Source organism: Corvus moneduloides, chromosome 7 (assembly GCF_009650955.1).
Source record: "Corvus moneduloides isolate bCorMon1 chromosome 7, bCorMon1.pri, whole genome shotgun sequence".
Taxonomy (NCBI): Eukaryota; Metazoa; Chordata; class Aves; order Passeriformes; family Corvidae; genus Corvus; species Corvus moneduloides.
Genome location: NC_045482.1, coordinates 3,360,739 through 3,379,023, shown reverse-complemented (window position 1 = coordinate 3,379,023; position 18,285 = coordinate 3,360,739). Strand labels below are relative to the sequence as shown.

Here is an 18,285-nt window from a genome sequence, read left to right as displayed (position 1 = left end):
GCCAGCACCTATTAAGGGGTTTCACTTTACTGGATCTGGCAAACACAAATAAGCATTTGAGAGCTGAACTAGCTCACAGAGCTTTAGCCTTTGGATTACTTACTAATGAACTCCCCACAGTTCAGCCATTTAATTTCATTAAATTGCCAAGACGGTTCCAGTTAAAGGCCTGGGTCAAGTGACACACTGCTGTTTTTCAGAGACCTCATCAGGAAAAGGCACATTCCTCTGTTTAAATAGATACAGTTTTATAAATATCTGCATTGTGCAATTAACCTAAATGAACTGTTTTTCCCCAGTGTACCACTGGAAAACCCAGCAGGAGTCACAAGCTAGGATCGTGCTTTTTGGTTTTGGAATTTTCTGCTTCTGAGGCCAGAAGGTCCCATCAGACCCTGCTGACACGTAAGTACTCTCCCAGCCTCAGTTAACTGGCCACCTTTTCCTCTTCTCTTCCCAGATACCTGGACCTCAGCTCACAGAGGTAAGATATTGTAATGGGGATTTGCACCTCGGCTCAGGAAGGGACACTTCACCTTGTGGCTGACTGCAGCCCCCTCCCATTGCTTCAACAAGATCCTTGGGATCCATTAGTTCAGTCCTTTTTGAAAGGCTGGGATGAAGAAAAAAGGAAGCCAGGCAGGCTCCAGGGAAATACCACCTGTCCTGTCCTGCTCACAGCCGCAGGACATTGGGATCAGCTCCTGCATCCCACAGCATCCCATGGTTTATAGGCTGACCTGCAGCCCTCCAGCAGCCAAGGGCAGGCCTCAGTTTCATCCCACTCCTCACGTCCACAGCTGGAGACGTGTGAGCTGAACCCTATTCCTGGAGTACCCAGCTCCTTCCCAGGCCTGCTGAATCCTCTCTGGCTGATCTCACAGGTTTGGGACTCAGCCCACAGCAATGTGCACAATCAGCAATCCTCTGTTGGGAGCGTGGGCCGCAGCCCAGGCCGGCTGAGGGAGTGGAATTTAATTTCCAGAATGGATGGCTGTCAGTGCCATGTCCTCCCGGCACATCCAAGCAGCACCGCAGGACACACAGGCTCCAGGCAAGGGGCTGCTGCAGCCCCGAATCCACTTACTCCTAATAATGCTGATTTATCTCTTCTCACCTCCAGCTTTAAGACTTTTTCTTGAAACAGATTCATTCCTCCCTGGCCCGCTTTGGTGACCACCACGCTGCAGTGCCTTTCAGAGAGGAGGCAACCACTCGGCACAGCCCCTTTGTCCCTCAGATTCCACCACAGCCAGCAGGATCTTTGCTCTGCACTGCCTACAGGGCGCAACCTTGTTTGGATGCTATTTCCCACTGGCAGCTCTCACTGCGGCAACCAGAGTGACTCCTAGAGCCTGGAGCCAGCACGAATTGCCCTGAGAAAAGGAGCAGATTGATGTTGCAGCTCTCACCAATGCCAGGCCAGTGAAAAATAGGGTTGAGCCACTGCAGGGTATCACTACATGTGGACAATACACAACAGAGAGGCATTTATCCCCATGCAGTAAGGAAACTACTGAAAGACATGATTTAATAAAAGAGAAAGTACAGGTATGAATCCCCAACAGACAATTTTCATGCTGGGACCGGTAGATTTCATGTAACCGGAAAGTCAAAGGCACCACCAGCAGAGCCAACACCAGCCAGACCTAACCACTGATCCACTGACTTAGACAGCCAAGCTCTCTTGCTTCACTGGACTGGATTTTGGTTGAGAACCAGGACAATATCACTCTCACAGAGCTCTCTGCAGATGCTCATCGTTCTCAGAGCAGTTATTGCTGTTCAGATTGCCCTGCATTTTGGAAATCAGAGAAAACAAGGGAAGGTCAATAGTAGATTGCAGTGAGATTGAGTATGTTTTTCTCAAAGATATGCCCTAGTTCAGCCACAAGTTATTTGGCTCTGTGCAGGGATCACTGAGTAAAGCTTTATGTCCTGTGTTATGTAGGGGGAGAAATGAGGTGGCCATGGGGTTTTCTTCTACCCTAACAGCACACAGGGTCTGTGCCAGCATGGGACTGCTGCCAGCAATGGGAGAAGCCCTGTACGTCCACTGTCAGGTGTTCCAGATGAGGATCTGTCCCTTTCAATTACAAATTTAGTGAAAAAAGGAAAACAAAACTTAAAAATAAAATTTAAAAAAAGTCACAGCTTTTCCAGATCCATCTGGAAAGTGAAAAATCAATAGCTTTTTAAAAATGAATAGAGGTGAGGTAGAGAAGCTGATGCTCTTGCATCCAGCTTCCATCCCAAGCCCCAGCATGGGGACTGTCACTGTTGTGGAGCATTGCCAGTGATTTCAGAAGGACTCCTTGAAAAGTATGGCTTTGGGCAAAGACCACTGGACACGTCCAAGCACAGAGACTGGTCTGGACTCATTCACATCACCAAAGCATATCTTTCAGTCCCATTGAGGGGTGTGTCTGCACTGATTCTTATTTGCACCTTTCAATTACTCCTATGAAAAGTGTAAGTATTTGATGTCTGAAGATGACCGGTCTGTATGCGTGCCATGTTTGCATAAAAAAAGCTACTGAAGCTCTTGTGTAAGTCACACTGAGCCTCCATATAATAAGTTTTAGTCAGTCAAACTTGGAAGGAAAACAGCAGGAAAAAAAATTTGGAGGCAGCTGGCAGTAATTATTTCGCCAAGGAGAGACTTCCATACTGAGATGTAGACTCTCTTTTAGTGCAGTTAGAGATTAATACCCTGAGAAGGATGTAATAAATGATCAATACACTGGGACTTGGCTACTTGCACCAAACGAAAAACTACCTACTGGGGTTTTTTTCTGCCTCTTCGTCTCTCTTTTTTCCCTTCATAGAAGGCAGCATTTTAAGACGGCCATCCTGCACTCTGTGCAGCATCCTGGTGTGCCTCTAGCCTAAGAACAAAGGGAAAAGCCTGGATTGTCCACTCCAGCTTAACAGAGCTGTTTAACCAAGGTCTAGCAGGAGTAAAGAGACTTTCCTCTGACACATGTCTATATAGCAGGCAACTCCTGTCCTGGGCTAAGGAAAGTCCCATACCTATCGTTCATTCTTTTGAGGCTGGATTTCCTTCATTAAAAATAGTTAATGGAATGTTAATGGTACTTAATTGTATTCATTGCACCAGTTTTGCTGAGATTTTTTCCCCTCAATTCACAAAGATGGGACTAAGTGCTAATGTATTGCAAACTTATAACCTGCGGTCATGATTTTAAACACATGTAGAGGTGCTAATTGCATTCAGTTGACACAACTGTAGATGGGAAGATCATTTTTCACACCTTATCAGCGCTGGGGAGGTGATAACTGCATTCAGAAGACACCACTGCTGTTACAAAGGTAATTTCTTGCACTTCATCAGAGCTTAACACATGCTCAGCAATGCAACCAGCCAAAAATACCACACCATTGGAGTTAATGAGGTGCTTGCACGCTTTTTAACAAATGCGAACTGTAAAAAACTTTCCCCGTTTCTTTTTAATAAAGAGTAACAAATTCCTGCAGCTGCCATGCTGTTGGAGTTGGTGGCTGCCTGCCTCAATGAGATTTCTGATCATGTTCCTAGTGCTTTCTGCTGGATGGATCCCACAGGGAGCAGTGCAGTGTCTGTGACCTGCAGAACAGGTGAAACAGTGCTCTAGTCCATCCCCAGCAAGTGTTGCTGGTAGAAAAGCTGAAGCATTTGGCCATGTAGACAAAGATAGTTTTTAGATCTGAAGTCACCATTTTATGCAATTTCAGTGAATTTGACTGTGCTGTCAATGGTTCTCTTTCCTTCCTCCTATGCTTCGAGGAGCCTTTGAGTCTTCCCTAAATACGCCTGTGGTCTTTGATGGAAAATCCTGTAGACAAGGTGCAACATGCTGAGGTTGTTAGGCTGTCCAGGGTAAGCTGAACAAGCAGCAGATGTGAGGCAGGACTGGTCCAAGGTAAAAAATCCTACTGAAAGGAGTTTCCTTTAGCTTCAAAAAAAAGAAATGTATGATGAACCTTTCTGCTGGGAATAAAACTGGATGGTGGGGGAGCATTACAAGGCTTCTTTGGCAAAGGTAGGTAACTAAATACCTAACTTTGAGAGAAACTATTTCAAAGCAAAGGAAAAAAATGCATTTCTAATCCCCAAAATATCTGCTTTAGGTGTTTACCTTGAATGATATGCTGAAATGATGTTAACAAGAAAAGGAGATTTTTAACTAATAGAACCATGAATATTCCTCCACATTACCTCTAAAATTCTTGAGTAAATAAAGATAATCCAAAGACACAAAGGTAGATTTGCAAAGCAAATTTACCCTGGTAATACCTACGTGTCACTCCTGGGGAGATGAGGACAATCACCCCAAGCAGATTACCTGGGACCTGAGGCACTGCAGCTCAACGGCACTGCCTCCAATGTATGTCTTCTATTTTTTTGCATGTCTTTTTATTTATTTTTTTATTTTTATTTATTTACTTTATTATCTCCCTGCAGAGTTGGTCAGCTTGTGGTCTCTTTTGTTTGGTTGGTTTTGTTTGTTTGTTTGTTTTGGGATTTTTGTTGGGTTTTTTTGTTTGTTTTGTTTTCTTTTTAACAGCTCCTTCCTTTACAGAAAGAATCACAGCTTTTCGTTAACATAGTAATAAGAACCTCATTGCTTGCACATTAAAAGCTGGCTGCCAAACAGGCTTCTATAGCTGCCCTGCTGCAGTTACCATGCTAAAGGGTTGAGCCCCAGTTTGCACTGGCAATGGCAGGAAATGGGATGACTTTCTTAGTCAGAGTGGCAACTTCATGCCTGTTCCTCTCCCCACCAAAACTCCCTTTTGTCCTAGGTCCTCCCAAAAGACAAAAAACCTTTCCCAAGCTCTGGAAGAAATAATAACTTCAGGGGAAATAAGGAGAATGTCTTCAAAGGCCTCATTTTATCATTCTCTGTGATGAGTTCCCAGCAGAACAGGAGCGGGTGGCTCACCCCAGCAATTTTGATATTTAGGAGCAGCTCATCCCCACATTCTTCTCTCCCAAAGGTCCCCTCCTCCCCACACACATTCTGCTCTTCCAACAGTCCCCACACACCCTGGACCATTGCAGATAGCCACAATCAGAGCATCCCTCCTGCACGTCCCTCTTTGCTCCTCAAGTCTCCAGCCTATTATGAATTGTATACAATATACAACAACAGTCCAAAGGCACGGAGGTTTGAGTGTGGCCATGGGTAGGTCAGGGTTATTTTGGCTTTGTGATGCAGGAAGCAGATAGAGGAGATTTGCTCTGTAGCAGAAATTAACATGATCTTAAGGCAGCATTCATTTGCATTAAATGACACACCTTCTTAGGGAAACGCTTTTCATATTAAGCATGTTTTGGGTGGCAAAGCTTGACTAGCACTGTGTGCATGACTCTCAAGTTCAGATGCAGATGGAAAGATGCCGTCATCCCAGGAAAGTCTCGGCTGAGCCTACCCACAGTGAGACACGTCTTGCGGCTGCTCATTTCTGCAGCACGGCAGGAGACATCACACTTACAGGAAACCTGTGAGTCATTGCCTTCGACAGCTGGAGGGCTTTCCTTGTCTCCTGAAATGACAGGTCACTCTTTTGCTGGTCAGTTTTCACCCCTGTTAGCCACAGCCTGGGAGGATCCCTTGCCTCTTCCCTTCGTGGTACTCCCATAGGCAATCTTGCAAAGAGCTTCCATTCCCTGCCAGCCCTCTGCACGTCAGTGCCTTCTCTGGTATTACCCTCAGGAGAAAAGATGTCTTCCATGCCAGAGTCTGGGAATTAGACATTCAATTCCCTCCTCTAACAGCACCTGGGCTCTGGTTTTGGGGCAGTCACCCAATTTGACTATGGTTCTTTCCCCAGCTGTACAATGAGAAGAAACCTATTTCCTTCCTCTGTTACCTTTAGCTACAGCTACATCTTTATATCTATTCCTTTTTTCTAAAGCACCTGCAGGCTGTCTGGGCAGTCTGACCTCTTTAGGATAATTAATTAGGCCACCACAGAGCCGTCCTTGTCAGTGGCTCCACTCAGGGCCTGCCAGCCTTCTCTTAGCACCAGTAGGAACTAATAATGCAGGGGGAGCTGAGGACTCTTCCTCTGGGGGAAGAAGTACAACCCAGCTGACTGCAAGATGAAAATTTACTGCAATATGAAGGGATCACCATGGAAACCTCTTTATTTTATTTCAGCCAATCCTTCTGCGCTGTCACAAGCAATATCACCTTCTCACTAGCCATAAAGGAAAGGTTCCCAGAGAGGTTTGTAATCCCTGCTGGCTGGCCAAGCCATCTGCCAGGAAAACCATTTTCTTGATGGTTCTTCTCACCAGGTATGACTCCACCAGTAAGGGATAAGGCACTGCTCAGTCCTGCGTTGCTCCTCCTGCAAGGACGGTAGATTTTAACTTTGAGAATAAGAACAGGTACAAAGCCTGCTATGTCACTGCCACCATTTTCGCCTGTCCCCATTCCCCCATTTCCAAAGGAAACTGCTGTTTTGCCATGCATCTGCCCCTGAGCAGCAGCCTTTGAGGAGCTGCACATCTTGAATGACAGCTCCATCCATCAGCCACGCCCTAGTGCTGAACTGATGACCTTTGTGTGAGTGGGGAAGCAGGATAAATCCAGCAGGTTCTCCATGGAAAACCTAAAACGAGACTGAGGTCCCACCAAGCAAAGCTCCACTTGAATCTCCTTTGCAGGAACCTAAGACTTAGAAAAAATGAAACAATCCATTTTGGCTTCCAGCTGTGGTGACAAAGATGAGGAAGGGAACTGCTGTCTCTTTGGAGTAAATATATCTTCCCAGAAAACAATCTCTTTGCATGACACAGACCCATCCTAGTCCTGTGCCTGACACCAGCAGCAGCTTCAAGCTCTACATGTGTGAATGAGAAGAGCTTTGCTTTTGGAAGATCATCATGACCTGAATTGCAGAGGGAGATAAGGACAGGCTTTTCAGACACTTAGTGCATCACATCTGAGTTTCACATCCTGTACAATGAAAACCTCAATTTACATTTACACTCATCGGTAAACAAACTTGAAAACACCACCCTGGTCATTCAGAAGTGTTTCCATAATGCCCAGTGGTTTGAGGAACGCTGGTGCTGTCCGTGGGACACACGACAGCCTTGCACAGTTCTTTTTTCCCCTCTGCGGCTGCTTGGGACACTGTGAAAGTTCACCTCCCTTCATGTGGAGCACAAACTCTGCTGGCAAAGCCTCTTGCTCCAGAGAAGATATCGCCCATTCCCTCTTCACACCTGGATGAGCACAAGCATCTATTTGCAAATGAGCAGCCTGCCAGAGCAGCTCCCACCCCCGAACTCAGCCAGGTGGGCAGATAATGGCCACCTCCCCCTCACAGGGTGCCCACATTCCCCCACAGTGAGAGCTGTCCTTACTCCTGTCTCCTGGAGCTCCAGGTGATTGCTTTAGCCACGAGGCAGCTGCAGATCCCAGTGACCTGATTTGCCCCACCAAACACAAGTGCCTCCAGCAAGGAGGGCTTTGTCAGCAGGCACAGCACTCGAGCAGGGCGAAGGCTGCGATTAGCGAGCACCCCCTGCCTCCTGCTGTAAAACTGCCTTGCCTCCAATTACTTCATGCTAAGAAATAGCCTCCGATGCACCCGAGGAAGCAGAATCCCAAAGAGAGCTTGCTTGATGACAAAGCCCTCAGATACACTCACAGAATAGCAGCTACTAAAGAAGCATCACCTTGTCTTTTAGGCAAGGAAATATTATTTGCAAACTCTACCCATTCCCCAGGAAAAAAAAATGGCAGGGAGATTACAGCTGCAAAATGACCCTGGGCAGAAGAAATTGAAGTCCAGAGCAGTCACATGGAGTGGCACATGCACCTCGAAAAGGGCACTAACAAAGAAATTAGCAACGTGTTCTGATGCTTTGGAAAAACTGCGCATTTTCACTTTTTTGTTTTTTTTTTTTTTTACCCTGAATAAAGAAATCACAATAGACACATGTAAGTAAAATGAACCTGCAAACCAGCTTCCTTTCTGTGCTTCAGGGTGGAAGACTTCCTAAAGGACCAGCCTCACTAGCCATGCCTATGAAGAGGTAACTAAAGCAATCCCATGGGCAGGTGGGCCAGCTGGACCCTCACACCTTGCAGAGAGGCATCTTTTCAGATGTACAAGAGGATTTTTCCGTTTGTATTTGCTAAATAGCAATCTGATAGCCCAACTTTTCATGATGGATCAGTCATCATGGTTTGCAAGACAGGAATGTCCACCCACTGACTGAATAAATTTAGTCATCCTCATTCCCTATCGGCTCATCTTCAGCTGAGCTACAAGGCACAGCCTGGGACATTTCTAGATCTGAATAAGCTCATTTCTCAGTACAAACACTGAAGCAAAGTAGGAATTTTCTACCTCTTGTCACCAGGAGCATGTCCCAGGCCGATCCCGGCTGCCGGAGAGGAAGGATGGGGAGAAGAGGTGAATGAACAGAAAATGATGGGGTTCTCTGGAAAATGGCTCAGGATTGCCACTGATATTCCACCATCACTTCTGTGCAGCAGTTTTGGGGTGCTCCATTTGTCGCCTTTTCCTCATCTGCCTCATCTCCTTCAAGAGCTGGTTCTTCAGTGAAAGCCTATCTCCCAGCGTCGTTCCTGATGCAGGAACAGTCTGTTCTCAGGCAAGGCCATTCAGTACTTCAGCAATATAAATAACGAGATCTCACGTCTATTTTTGACATGACGTTATTGTGAAGGAAGCCAAGGAATCATTTTTCCTGATGAACTGCAGTTAAGTACTTTTGAGAAAACATTACAATATCACTCACAGCAAACATCTGGTGGAAGAGTTCCTGCCTTAAGAACATGGCAGGCATAGGCATGTTGTATGATCAGGTGGAAATATCTGCCCCAAAACCACTTTTTCCAATAAAATAAACGCTTTAGGCATAAAAATACAAGCAAATCATTTTTAACAAAGAAGCCCAAACAAGCCTTTACGAATCCGACGTTTTGAAGAAACTGCAAATATCCCTTCTCGTTTTGTTTCAGAAATTTGTGAAATTTTGCATTTTGGCACCCATATATATGTTAGATTTTACTGCACTATTACGTAGGAACTTTTACAATGACAAATGAATACTGCAAAACATGGGCCAATGTAACCTTTCAGGAGATTCTGACATAAATTTGGATCAATGGATCTTGGAAATTTTAAAATAATATTTTGACTCCCTGGTTTAATATGTGCTAAATGGTTTTCATATACATCAATCACTGTTCTACAGAGACTTCAGACAGAGAAATCAGTAGAAAGAAATAGAGCCATATAATGCATTTACTTACTACTGTACTTACACAGTGGATTTATACCATAAGCTTATTTTGACATAGGTTTCTTTCTGCCTTGGAGTGTAGAAGTTCATTGGGAAACAACCTGAGGATAAAATCTGCAATAAAGCAATCCATAATAATAATAAAATATTCAAAAGCATGCTTTAAGATCAGAAAGGACTGCATATATTCATGAGGCCTTCACACTTTTTTTTAAGATGGAAAAATGGTGGAAATGTTATTTGTTAAATGTTTTATTTTTAAAATATTTGCTAAATTATGCCATCACAGTTAATCTATCATCAGCAATCTGGATGCTATAAATATTAAAAATTATTCTTCAATAAGTGAATTGGTAATTCAATAATTAATGGGAACCTTAATATGTATGAATATTTTCGTCATTTTTGCCCATTTTTCCATCTGTCTGGCTGTCCTGCACAAAGCTCCTGCAAAGCAGGTGAGCAAGAGCCCGAAGTGATGCATTTCCTGAGGGCAGGTGTGGAGCACATGATCTCGCATCTACTGCAAGGTGCCAACACACAGAAATGTTCAACTCCACTCCTGACTTCAAGAGCAGCAGAGCTGCCCACGTGCCTTGGGAAACACTCCTGCTTTCTTAACAGGAAAAATTTGTCTGAAATACGATTTTTGGGTGCAAGGGTCACAACCTCGTACAAGACCTTATCCAGAAGTGTGGAGGGGAGTATGCAAACACTGTGCTTCCTTAGATGCCGCACCCTTACTTTCAGTCTTGCCTTTGCTGTCTTCCCCTGCCCATTTAAGGGCCACTCCAGAGACAATGCAGCTGAAAGCTCTCCAAAGGGCTCCTGGGTGAAGTGCTTGCTAAAGGGAGCTGTCACAGAGGGCCTTCAAATATTTGCCCAGTTCTCTTTTTTCTGCCTCTTGCACATTCCAAGCATTGCAGCGGAGATCAAAGCCTCCAGATGGGTTGCCTTCCCCCCAGAGCCAACCCAACCGGTTTGGTTTCCCAGCTAAACTTATCTCAGGGAGTTACGAGGGGAGATGCAAACTATGAGGGGGAAATTTGGCAGCCTTCTCGTACCCACTTAGAAAAGAAAAGAAAAGGATTTCTCAAGGAAGCTCACCAAGCATGTTAGACCAGGGAGAATCTACGAAAAGTGAACTCTGTCTCAACATTTTTCCGGCACTGACCCTTCCCATCTCCAGACAGCTTCCCCATGGATGTAAATCTCAAAAAGAGCAGGTGCAGCAGTCCGAACACCTGCCAAGTGGGCATAGACAGTGCCTGGGAAACACTCCTTACATTTATTAACTGGAAAGAACAGTATAAAGTTGTCAAGTTGTCCAGTACAAAGATTAAGAATTGCTGTCACCCTTCCCTAAGGAGACAGCCTCCTCTCCCATGTTGCCCCTCAGCTCACTCCTGTATTTCTGCCCATCCTGTTTTCTCTCAGCTCATCTTACCAGAGATGGAGGAATTCAGCTTGCACTTAGCACTGAGAGGTGCAGGTTTTATTGACAAGCAGTTTCTGATCTCTGCTTGCAAGGCCCAAGGCTCCTCTGTTTCCTCCTGCTGGCTGTGGCAGCCTGTTCAACTCACTGTCTGCTCCTTGCACACCTTGTCGCACCCACACGTTTAAACCAGCACAGTGGCAGCACTACCACAAAGACTCATGCCCTGATATTAGAGAGGTGCTTCTCATCTAAGGCATCACCTCTCAGACATCTCCATATTCCAGGGGTATCCTGAATACCAGACTGGCCAAAACATCTCTATTTACAGAGGGCTTTGGAGGCATCTTGCACCGTGGCTCAGCCTGGCTGCAGCTCCCATCTATCCTTGCAGTACATCATGTCCTCTCTGGGAAAGGCCAAGAACACATCTGCCAAGGTCCATCTTTTTTCCACAGAGACATGGGCTAGAGAAAGGCAGAAAGACACAGAGGAAAGACAAAAAAGAAACAGAAGAGAAAAATTAACACAGTGTGTAACTAGACAGCAGACACTCATTTGAAGGATATAAAAAACATTAGAGAAGAGAGATGTCATCTCATCATGTTCAGCCACATGAGAGCTGCCTGCCGAGTGAAAGCCAAGCAGGCACTACTGGAGAGGGCTGGCCACAGTCAGAAGCAAGCAAGAAGCCCCCTAGGAGAACCACAGCTCCCTGTGACAAGGGTGAGGTAAATAGCCACTGGCCAGAGCGTGGTGCTAGTAATGTCAGGGTTGTGGGTTTGATTTCTGTATGGGCCATTCAGTTAGGAGTTGAACTTGATGATCTTTATGAGCCCCTTCCAACTCAAAATGTTCCATGATTCTGTGAAATTATCCTTCATAGAAGCCTCTCCCTGTCTCTGCCTTGCTCACAGGAACCGAAGGATTGTACTTAATAGTTTTGTACAGCTGCCACTCCTAACACAAGGTGAAGCCTATCTGTCAGGGGTTTGGATTAGATAAGAGTCCTGCAGCCTGCATGCCAAGGCAATATCCAGTTATTTGTAACTATTATCTCCCTCCCTGTCTGAGGTTGATGTGCCAGACAGAGCTCTCCCAGGAGCTCTCCCCTTCTGGACAGAGCTTGCTGGTCCCTGTCACAAGACAGCTGTTGTCACCACAAGATGAGACAGACAATCAACTTTATTAGCAGGTGCTTTCTGTGCACTGAGTGACTCATTTTTAGGCAGTATAAACCACTCCACTTGCACCAGTCAAGGCTGAATCAGCCCAACAGAGATGTCAACACAGCATTTCCATCTGTGTCACCAGGTAAGGTATTTCTCTTTTAGACCCATCCCAAGCATTTAATTGCAAGGTCACAACTCGAAGCAAAGCTACAAGGCACACACAGGTTAAAGATGACAACAGTATTGCCCTAAGTAATGAGGAGAGAGCAGCCAGGCTGGGTGCAGTGAACACCAGGGGGAAGGAGTAGAATGACCAGTAATGATTTCTAGCTTCTGTTCTTGCAAATCAGTAGGAGATGGACATTGAGGTCACTGAAGATTAAATTTCATCCTGGCTTTAACCCTCTGTTGCTAAAGTCCATGTGAAGCCTGCACAGCTGAAGCTGGAGAGTGATCTGACAAATTTATTAAAGTGTACCCACCTCAGTCACAATTTAATGAAGAGATTGTGCATTAGTTGGATGTATACATGGAGAAACAGTCCCATCTCTCTCCAGAATAAACAACACTTCCCAGTTTTAATTGTTCCCTGATGTTATAACAATCACAACTAAACCGGGTAATCATTCATTAAACATGAGCTAATTCCATGTCCTGTTATAATTATTATTGTTTCCTGAAAATATAACATGTAGTAAAGTACAATAAGTGCAAATTGAAATATTGCTTTTGGAAGGTTATTTATTACTACCTTCAGCTGTAAACATTTATAACTGAAATTTATTAGTCCACGGCCTCTTCATATAAATATTTTATGTTCAGCCTCAGGGTACTGTATCTTCTCCTTTAAATGTCTCAGTCTTGGTGTCTGCACCAGCAAAATAATCACAGGAGAGAAAGTTTGCTGTCCTGTATTATTTGGCCACCCTGCTGTTAACATAAGGCAGCATCACAAGTGCTACACGTTGCCTGCCCACAGGTACATGCAGAGGAGAGGCAGCAGAACACCTGCTGCATTGCTCTGGTTTATAAATTCGCTGGTGTAGCATATGGAGTGTTCCTACATGCCACAGGCCAGCTCAGAGTCAATGCCTCTTTTATTGCAATAATTCTGCTGAGATTCTTCTACTGAGCTGAATAAAATGTCTGGGGCAGCTGGGGAATAAAATATCTGTGAAGATCAGTGAAGAGGAAGGGTTTACAGAGAAGGCGCTGGTGAGTATTCAGTGTCTCTTCTTGTTTCTATTTCCATGCACAGCAAAAAGTGCCCCAAAGCAGGAGTTCTTTAAATAATGGGAAACAAGTTTAGGACCTGGTCTTTAACATCACTTTCACAGTGAGCCATCCAGATAAAGGACACGGGCTGCACCTTGCCGTGACAGCAGAATTCCCAGTGCAGAGGAACATTTTCCAGCTGCTCTGATGTGTGTCCAAATAAATGAACATGCTCATAATTGTAGCGTGGGGAAGGAGAGGCATCTCTTGCCCTTCCTGCTTCCAGTTCAGAAACCCACTGCACTCCAGGAAAGAGTGAAGGCAACAGCAAGCCAAGCTCTGCCTCCAGCCCAAACTCAGCTTGCTGCCATTTCCTTTGGCCACTCAAGTTCAGCAGCCAACACAATCCTGGAATGGCTTGGGTTGGAAGGTACCTGTCCCTCTATTCCCTGGCTGGATCCTACCATCCCTTCTGCCTGGGTGTCAGGGCTGGGTTGCTCTGTGCTGGGCCCAGAGCCGATGGAGATGTACAGAGAGCAATGAAGAGGTGCTTGTTCAATCCCAACCTCTAAATTAAAATAAATCATTTGGGTTTCCATGGCACCCATCCAGAAAAGTTGAAGGAACTGAGACTGAAGTAGCTGATCTGCTAACAAAAATAATGTGTGCTTTTCAATGATAAATTATAATTTCTACAGTGGAGGCACTGGAAGAAGGCCAGATCCACATCAATCCTTTCAAAATGAACTAATGGTTCTCCCAAGGCTCCCAGTCCCTCCTCACACTACCAGGAAAAAGCACAGATCCTTAGGGAATGCAGTAGAGCCTCTTGATGAATATAATATGTGAAGGGTGAGCCAGCATGAGTTTGCCAGGGAAAAAAAACACCCTGTCCTAAAAAATCAGAATTTACTGAAAGGAGAAACAAAGTAATGGCTGAGGGATAGGCAGGAGATATCATGTGGGCTCTCAAAGGAGCTTTGTCTTAAGTGCCCCAGAAGAGTATTAACCCTTGGAGCATGAAACAGGAGCGGGTGCTTTCAGCACTCACTTTCAATTACCTGCACCCAGGGACTGCTGAGCCTGCTGGCCTCTGGATTTCCCATTTCCACAAACAGATAAACACACATGCGGGTGCCTCTTCCCATCTCTGCCTGCTCACAGCCTTTCCGTCTGATATCATCTTCCTTCCAACTCATATAAACTGAGAATAAAACCTGAGGAAAACCTGCCTGAAAGATTACCACCAGCCCCCAGCTGCGCAGGTAAAACCCCCATGCAACAAAATGGGACTAAGTCCCTAAAACCACTGTGTAGGGTTTTTTTTTCCTTCTTGTTTGATTTCTGAGCAGTCGTTCATGACAGAGTTTTTAACAGCCCTTGAGTACTTGGTGCTGCATCACTTACAGTATGTAAGGGGTATTGATCTCTCCAAGTTTATCCTTTTAAATGGTTCCCTTCAAGTGCCGGGAAGTCAACCAGTTCGAGCTGTGTAGCTCATCTACAAAACTCAGGATGAGACAATTGAGTCCCCTCAGAAAGTGGGGGTTTATTTGTTTTTTTTTCCAGAGGGAACTCGAGTGTGTGTGTAGTCATTAAAACATGATGTTTGCTTGCCCTTAAAAATCATTTTATAGCTGTACTGAGTGTCTCCGAACATTAAATATGTTTTATAAGTAGTTGGCTAACTAGCTGGGTGTGCTGTAAAGGCAGTAGTAAATAAAACAATAAGACACTAAATATCAGCTGTATTTCATTGTCAGGGATACTTTTGCAGCCACGCAGCAATTCCCAACGTTGAAAACCTTGATTTTTGCTTTTCATGCTACATTGTGACTAGAATTACACCTGATCTCTTAAAGTTATGCTAAGTAATTCTCACCTGTTCATCTGATCACCCTCCCACAAAGAGTGAACATGACTGATATTGAGCAGAGAGAAATATTTTCTGAGGCTGGAAATTCACTTCCCAGGCTTATACATTCAGTAATGTTGTTAAAGCTGATCCTACTTGGTTTAGGTCCAGGTGACACTAGAAATCCATTTGTTGTCACTGCAGGATTGCAAATATTGAGTGGTTTTTGTATCACCAAACTTTCCCTGGACAGAGGCGATTTTCCTGGCAAACTCATCTTGCTCAGCTGGAGAAATGTGTGCTTTGTAGTTGGTAAAAAGGGCATCTGCAAGAAGAAGGGAAACTGGTGGAGGGCTATGGGCAGCTGCTCAGATTAACCCTTCCTAAATTTTTCTGTTTATGGCACAGCAGAGGTTGGAAACAGAACTATGTCCTTCATCCCATCTTCACGCCTCTGAAATCTGATGGCTTAAAACAAGTGTTCATAAGGAGTGGGAAGAAGAGAGAGAATAAAGAAAAGAGAATGAAAGAGAAAATGTCACCTATGAGATAATTTTATTTATTAATTTTTTTTCAATTTTCTGTAAGTATTTCAGGATTTTCCTTTTTATTACCACAGGATAGGATGAGATCTTGGCAGGAAAAGGCACATTCCTCAGAGAGTAAAGGCTGTACTCCTGCCCATTGCAGTGCCTATCCTGTGGAACAGGACACCCAAAGGGAACAGAGCCATCAGCAGCAGGTACCAGGAGGAGCCTTTCTGCCTCCTGCACCTACACTGAGCATCTCTTCTTCAGCCATCAGAGGTACCTGGTGGTGACAGACCCCAGCCTGTGAGGGAATCCCAACCCAACTGACCAAAACAACTCAAAAACTTGATGCAATTTTGGCAATCCTACAGACAATTCTCCTTTAAAATCATAGAATCATTACATTCGGAAAGGACCTCTAAGATCATCACGTGCAGCTGTTATCCCAGCACTAACCCATGACCCAAGTGCCACATCCTCCAGATACCTCCTGGGATGGTGACTCCACCACTCGCCTGGGCAGCCCATTGCAATGCTCAACAGCCCTTTGGGAGAAGAGATATTTTCTAATATCTGATCCAAACCTCCCTTGGTGCAACCTGGGGCCATCTCCTCATGTCACACAGGACAAGAGACTGACCCCCACATCACTACAGCCTCCTTGCAGGGAGTTGTAGAGAGTTGTAGGCCACCTGGAACCTCCTTTTCTCCATGATGAACACTCCCATCTGCCTCAGCCCTTCCTATCAGACGTGCTCCAGGCCCTTCCAAGCGGCCACCAACTATTCCTGCTTCTTCCAGTATCAAATGTGTTCTTGCCTTCCCAACAATGCAGACCTTAGTTCATTTTGCACTGCTGTACAGATAAAAATATTGTTCAGGTGGATGTTTACTAGAAGCCAGGAGGCTGAGCTGGGGCAGGACAGCAAGAGATGACACCTGGCCACCAGAGCACCCACTGAACATGACACTGGTGTGGCTCACACCGCTAAAATGTGCCAGCTCTGCTGTCAGGATGAGCTCTGTGCTCCTGGGATGAGTCCTGGCATGGCACTGCTGAGCTGCCCTGTCATGGAGCTCTGCTGTTGCTAAACCACATCCATTAATCAAAATGGAAGGATTTAAACCAGGACGGAGACATGACTGCAGAGTGCCTGATATCTGAGATCAATATTCATTTTACAAACCTCTCCAGAAGAGTTCTTTAATTAATTGTTGGAATTAAAATCAAAATTGACCCCTCAATTTGTTTATGTGGCCTTTAAATCAATTTTCTTTTCTTTACAAATCATAATTTTCAGACTGGAGAATGAAACAACACTTTCTTTTCTTTATTAAGTATAAGAAAAAGGTATCCACACTCTGAATATATTCTAAGCAGGACTCACAGCCAGCATCTCCCACTTTAATCTTAAAGAGGGGAAATATTTTTCCAATTACAAGCCAATATGAAGAGTTTACCCAGCTCGTCTTACATCCCACATGCTCACACTGCTCCTCACTTCCTCCCTGCCAGCCTTGGTCCCCAAGGCCCCATTTCTCAGGCCACTTATGAAGTCCTGTCACCACCACGGCAGGGAGCTCCAACTGCCAGGAGCAGGAATTCCTGTGCACCACCACATCCATGGCTGCCTTTATTTTCCCTTTCTTTACCAAAGCTTAGGTGTCGCTCATCACCAAACCGAAAGAGTGCTGTTTTATGTGTACTTGCCATAGCTTCACACTTATACAGAATTTACTCTCAAGGCAAGGAAGAGTGGAAATAGGATTCAGGGGGGCTTGCTTAATGTCACTGACCCCCCAGTTTGTTCAGGCTGCAGTTTCCAAAGCTCTCAACGTGAGCTTTGTAATCAACCTGCTACCTTTTTCCACATCGTGTCCTGCATTCCATTATGACCATAATTTTGCTTTCAAAGAATTGCTAAAAGTCCCAAATTAGGTAAAGCTGCGGTTTTTTCCTCAGAGCTGGCACACTGAGTGCACCCTCTCAGTATTTTACAGCTTGGTCCTCAATTGGCATGTTTGTCTGGGAGTGTGAGCAGCTCCCTCCAGCCAGCTGGGAATGCTCACTCATGGTGATGCTCTGTGGTGCTGCATAGCCAAGACTGGATTAAGCCATAATTTTTCCCACCCAGTGTACCCCAGCCAGGGGAATTACCTGCAGAGCCCCACTCAGGATGGGCAAGATGGTGTGTAGAGTGGTCCTGACAGCAAGAGCAGCCTCTGCTGGATCACACATTGACAGCAGTATGAAACTTCCTTGCTGGCCTTCAGAACCACGTGTAGGTAGATCACAAGCTGTCTTCTTGTACACAGGGTCAACGCATCCAAAAGCCCTCTAAAACCCAGGATGAAAGGCATGTGAGCTAAACAGAAAGCATTTTCCTCTGCAGGAGTGTCATTTGGCAGAAAGATCATTGCAAATCAATCTCTTGGATTTCAAGGATATTATTCAGAATACACTCAATTGCACTTCCTTGCTGCAATTAAGAATTAGTTAGTAAACAGACACATAACCCACTGAGTCAAATTTTCCGAGGCTGCAGTGGGGATGCCAAGTGGACTCTTGAAGACACCTGGAGATGTGGGCAGGTAGAACCAAGTCACCTCGTACCTGCCCAGGCACCACAAAGAAGGGCAGTGAGACTGGGCAGATATTATGTCTGCATTCTAATGGCACACTCCCGTGCAGTTTTTTTAAATTGATAGCTCTGCACGGCATTCGCAGATGAATACCATCTGGTGTGGTGATTTATTGCCCCTGAATTTCTCAAGTTACT

The 18,285-nt window shown here is 45.0% G+C and overlaps 1 long non-coding RNA gene across 2 annotated transcripts in view; it reads right to left on the bottom strand.

Moving 5' to 3' along the window:
• Positions 1-5,786: 5,786 nt before the first annotated feature.
• LOC116446917 overlaps positions 5,787-18,285 on the bottom strand; it is a 29,782-nt gene continuing 17,283 nt past the window's right edge. For both annotated transcript variants that reach the window (XR_004241439.1, XR_004241440.1), the window contains 2 exons: positions 17,664-17,843; positions 5,787-11,200 (listed from right to left, as the gene is read on the bottom strand). This is a non-coding gene — a long non-coding RNA (uncharacterized LOC116446917). The remainder of the gene's footprint in view (positions 11,201-17,663; positions 17,844-18,285) is intronic.